This window comes from Mesocricetus auratus, unplaced genomic scaffold (assembly GCF_017639785.1).
Source record: "Mesocricetus auratus isolate SY011 unplaced genomic scaffold, BCM_Maur_2.0 Super-Scaffold_100022, whole genome shotgun sequence".
Lineage (NCBI taxonomy): Eukaryota > Metazoa > Chordata > Mammalia > Rodentia > Cricetidae > Mesocricetus > Mesocricetus auratus.
The window spans coordinates 19,983,630-19,989,629 of NW_024429203.1; positions in this window are offsets into that span (position 1 = coordinate 19,983,630).

Consider the following 6,000-nt stretch of genomic DNA (forward strand, 5'->3'; position numbering starts at 1 on the left):
TGATTCAGGGTAATTTCTGCATGGGAATTTAGTGTAGAACTGTATTCGATCAGTTTATCACCTGCAGTTGTTTTGGAATGCCCGAAGGCAGTTCATTTCAGAGGAATTTTACTCTTCATAGCTCATGGGGAAAGGAAGATAGATCCCTCAGAGGAAACACATCACTAACTGTTATTTTAGACATTCTACCTCCCCGCTCTAGGTATTACCCACATGACTTCCTGAGAAAATATTCTGCTTGTAGCAATTGACTGGCATGGACTACATTTTGTTTAAGGTATTTTACTCTTCTTATATAAGCCAATTAACTGTCATATTTTATCTTCATGGGGATATCCAAATACAAGGTTGACTGACATCCATTTGGTTGAGTCTTCCATGATAATAGTCATTGTCTTTAAACAACCTTGTTTTAAAGACTCTCTTTTCAATGCTGCCACCACAGGTAATGCAAACCTTATTTTTAAGGCTTGGGAGAAAGGTCATATGTACATGTTAGCTGGGCAGACTGAGTCTTTATTTTTCCATTCTTATGTAGATGACTAAAACATCTATTGGAATTTCACTATTTGATGGAAAATGTCTGGAGGTTTTGATATCTCACTTGCTGAGTGACTTTGAATGGCCCCTGCAATCTTAAGTACACTCAGAAAACACAGATATGTTATAGGGAATTGTATTTAATCAAAGACTTCAAACAGGATAGACTAGGAGGTAACACTATCTTAGTGTGCTCAGGCTTCTCTTCTGCAAAAGATGGCCTCCATGTTTGAGAGGAAAATCTGCTTTTAACAACTTCAATGAGGGGATTTTTTTCATCTTAAGAGGTTCATTTTAACCAATGTATTAATGATTTATGAACAAATGAAGGAGTAATAGAAGGATTTAATTTCCTTTGAACTGCGCAAAGTTGTAAAAAGCTTAGAGAAAAGGACTTGGTTCAAGATAAATGTTTGTTGAGCTGATTTATTGAACCCTCATCAATGTTCTGAGATGAAAAATTTCAGATCCAAAGATCTTTTTTTAAATGTTGATAAGTTTCTAGAATCTGTCTTTGAAACTTGAAATAGCATAGCTTTAAGCATAGCTTCTGGTATACATTAACTCCAGTTGAGGGTGTGGGTGCCACATGCCCACTTCAAGAAAGAATGACAATCAGGTAAGTACCACAACAGTCTCAGGGGAAAGAGGTCCATGCAGGTGATCTTTTACAAGAAAGAATGACAATCAGGTAAGTACCACAACAGTCTCAGGGGAAAGAGGTCCATGCAGGTGATCTTTTACAAGAAAGAATGACAATCAGGTAAGTACCACAACAGTCTCAGGGGAAAGAGGTCCATGCAGGTGATCTTTTACAACTTGAATCCACTTTTAGTCCTTCATGGTCCATTGAACATTTACTGAGTTCCTTATACATGCTGACCGTAGCTGCATGTCACAGCTATTGACCTCACTTCCAAGGAACTTATAGTTAAGTGACATGACCTAGACAGGAAATCTGAAATGTTAACTGACAATGTCATTATTATTATTATCATCATTATTATTAATAAACCAAGGCTTCACAACTTACATTGGAGTTATAGCCTGACTAGCCTGCTATAGGTTGAAAATATCACAAGTTGAGAAAATGCATTGAGTATATGTAGCCTACTGAAGGTGGCAGGAGTCAACAAACACAGTATGATGCAGAACCGAGAGCTCACCTGCAACAAATTCTTGGAGTTGCTATTTGTTTTCTCTGCCTAAGATCAGGAGAGAATATCATGCTTCTAATTCCTAGCCTGGGAAAAGAGCAAAGTTCAAAGCTCTTTGGTTCTTGTGAATGTGTTTATACTTGCATAGCATCATGAAGTTAAAAAAAATCACAAGTCAAACAATGGTAAGGAACCATCTGTAGATGGTGGGGTCAGAAAGGGCAGGGGAGATGTGTGAAGTTGGGTGCTGGAGGATGGAGGGGTAGGTACCCCTGGGTGAAGAAGAGTGGAAAGAGTTGACCCAAAGCATACAACAAATGTTTCTAGAGCATCAGGGGAAGGTCAGGTATTGTTGTCTCAGCTGTACCCAACCAGATAATCCCCCACGAGACAGAGTTGTACACAGTCTTGTATGTTATCAGAGCAATGCCCACTGATTGTGCTCCATTTTTCATAAAAGGCTCCTCATTTACAAAAGCTTTCTCACCTGGTGTAACAACTGCTCTTCACATGAAGCCCGTGAAGCAGTATTTTCTCAATTTTAGAGACAAGTCTAGGTGACAGGATGACTTCCCATGATGGCCTCATGAGTGACTGCTAGAGTTTTCTAGGAGTTTTTTTTTCCTTTCCACTTCCTCCCCATCCATTTCCACCCCCATCCTCTCTGTCGACATCTTCACACTACTGGGCAGCATTTCTGAAGTTCCCGCTGTGGGTCAGCTTTCTCTATGTACTGTCCAGTCATGGTATCAATAATCATTAGATCAGCCAGTATAGAGAATGGCCTGCATTGTGCCCACTCTGTCTTGTCTGCTGAAGAATGGAGCTCAACTTCCTTTGCCTTCTGTCACACCTGGTCAAGCTAGTGGGGAGTGGGGGCAACCTTTGATGACAGCATCTTTTAAATAAAGACTATAGACATGTTTAATCTCCTAGCTGCTGTGCATAACGTCGCATGATGAGGTGTTCAGGCTGAAACGGTATGCAATCTCACACTCTATCATGCATGCAGGTCTTCACGGTGTGTATTTCTGCATTCACTCCATTTTTGTCCTAATCTTATGGTATTGTCCACGTTTTTCTTCTTTCTTTTATCCTTCATGCATCTAGTCTGTATCAATGATATTCGATGCTATATGGAAAACAATATATTTATTTACCAGAGAGAGAGAGAGTCGCACAAACCAGGAGTTAGAAGCATGCTGGCTTCCAGGAGAAAAGGGGGGTTCCTTTTCCTTTCACTTCCTTTTATATCTAACTGTGTCAGTTTACATGTCCCCGCCCTCATGGGTGGATAGCTTTGTGGGGTTCACTCCTACAAGTCTGTCTTATCATTTCTGGAATAAATCAAGTTATAAATAATTAAGGGGTTTAATTAAATGGTCTGGGCACAGCATGGAATTGGAGGGCTTTGCTTTGTTGTTCTCTGCTGCCCATGAGGTAAGTTGTTCTGTCAGCCCTTATGCCTGCTCTGGTCAGTCTTCCCTAGGACCCTGGCTCTTGTTGTTGACTTGGCAGTCCTGGCTGTAGGATGTTCATGGGGCACAGGACAGACTTGGTTTGTGGTGTTCTCAAACTTTTCCAGTAACCTTGGTCTAATTATCCATGTTTCTCTCCTGGTGAGTGCAGATGTTGTTCTGTGTGTTTGTCTTGCTTCACCTTCGTGATTGCAATTGTTTATTTTAGTTCAAGAGAAGAAGCTCCAGAAAGCACCCAATAAAGCAACAGTGTGCTCATTGCTTGCTTCCCCAAGAGTGTAGGCTTCACTGCAGTGTGGAGTGAAATGGGAAGGGGTGAATTTAGTGGGTGTCTCCACAAGTCAAATGTCAAAAATGGGCACTATCTTCATCCTCTCTCCCTTCTTTCTTTCTTTCTTTCTTTCTTTCTTTCTTTCTTTCTTTCTTTCTTTCTTTTTTCTTTCTCTCTGTCTCTCTCTTTCTTTCATTCTTATGTGAGATTTGAGACAGGGTCTTAGGTAGCTTAGGCTAGTCTTAAGAAATTTACTTAGCTAAATATGACCTTGACCTCCTGATCTTCCTGTCTCCACCTCCCAAGTGCTGTTATTTCAGACTTGTACTACCAAAGCCCAATCTTGTTTTTATGGATTCTGTTTTCTTTTTTCCAGACAAGGTTTCATCTATACCAAGTTGGCCTTGAAGTCAGTGTGCAGCTGAACTCATCCTCAAGCTTTCACTAGGATTATGGGCATGTGCCCCACACCTGGCTCACTGTCTCATGGAAGACAATAAAATCCTTGTAGCCTTGAGGATGTTTATTAAGTATATCAGCAGTAACTAGCTTTTGGCAAAGGGTTGCTTAGTATCATGAGCTGGGGACTCAGAGTCCCATAAGGCTGTCACTAACTTTGTGATTTCAGACCAGTGACTTTAGTCTGCTATCTCCTTATCCTTAATGGTTCAAAATGAACATTAGCTCCTTGGGGTTTGAAAGGATTCCAAGGTGGACTTGCTGAGTAGAATGCCTGGAGTTCAGTATATGCTATTTTTTATCACCATTGCCCTTCTTCTTTGTATGTTAGCTTGGCTGTTATGTCTTCTGGACCGATCACTAACAGAAGTAATAATTGTTATTTTACCCACCATAGGGTATAAAGGGGCTGGTGTTATGGCCCTTTTCCTAATTTGCCATTTGTAAAAGCTCATTTCTTCCTTACTTTCTTGGCTGCTTATCATCCTGTCTTTTTAAACATATTTCTATCAGTTTCCTTGCTCACTGCTTTCTTTCTCTCCTTCTACAATGTGAGGTGTAAGAGGATGGGCATGGGTGTATGGGGGCTTGTTCATGCCATCCTAAACCTTGGCACCTAGGGCATTACTGGGCAGGCAGTTGTCATACAAATCTATATTGAATCAATGAATAATCTTCAAACATCATCAAACGTTCATTGATATGAGCTTTGATGGTACTTGAAAAAGAAAGGGTACTTGTTTGGCTGAGGGCAGAGGCTCTTCTGCAGAAGTGGGTGCTTGAAAGGCCAAGGGAAGATGCAGTTGCTTGACTCTTTAAAGTGGTTGCTTGCTCAGAATTCTCTAATAAATTAGTTCTAGTCTCTTTGTCACCAGCAAGTGGAGCGCCCTCCAACAGCAAGGGAAAGACCTAACAAGAAACCCTCCGTGCACACAGAACACTGTTCCTTTTGCTGTTTAGACATTGGATGTTTGACAGAAGTAAGAGACATGGATATCTGAGATAGAATTCCCAGGTAAAAAGTGGTTTCCTTGTGTAGCCTGTTGATCTGTTGATGTGTTTGGGTTGTGAAAATGGAGCATTTTCAAGTAAACACTTTATATTCTACAAACATCCTATGTCTTTCTAGTTGGAAGAACTGGCAGCAAAATATAGCTTAACACATGTTCATATTGTGCATAATAAATAAAGCTCTGTAAGGCACAGGAGGTGACACCAGGACAAAACCCTGTGCCTGCCAAAAGGGCACATCAATCGGGCAGAGGAAACCAACACCAGGAAGAAACAATAAAGAAATGGTTTTGCATCAGATGTTAGGTGTAATGGCTCATACCTTTAATCCCAGTAATCTAGAGGCAGAGGCCTGTGGATCTCTGTGAGTTCAAGGCCAGCGTGGTCTATGGAGCTAGTTCCAAGACAACCAAAAGTAGATAGTAAGACCTTGTCTCAAAATAAATAAATAGATAAATAAATAAATAAAATGAAGAAAAGAAAACGAAACTGGCTTTCTTAATGCTAATACCATATAGGTTTAACATCATTGTTTATGTATGTGTTTGTGTGTGCATGCATATGGATGGGCTTTTGCATGCCATGTCATACACATAGAGATTAGACAGCTATGCCTGAGAGCTGGTTCACCTCTCTTGACTTGTGGGTCCTGGGGGATCAGAGTAAGGTCACCAAGCTTGGACACAGCACCTTCACCAGCTGAACTGTTTCTCCAGCCCCTGGATATATCTATAGAAATGAAAACTTTCAGAACACATCATTTTCTTTAAAGTAAAAATTGTAACTGAGGGTCTGTTTATCCATAGCTAAAGATGAAGCAGGAGGACTGTCAGGAGTAAAATGGCAGATTGGGCTGCAGTGTGAGATCCTATCTCAATAAACAAAAATGAAACCAGAAGCTTATATCTACGGACACAACTACAGAGATCATGTGACATATGTTGATCCACACATAAACTTGAAACTCTACCTTCAACACATCTTGGGATTGGTCTTAGACCAAAACTCAGTCATTCTTTTTTAGTTGTCCCAGAAGTTAAACATCTCTAGAAGGCACAGACTAAGATGGGCTTCTTCTAGGTTT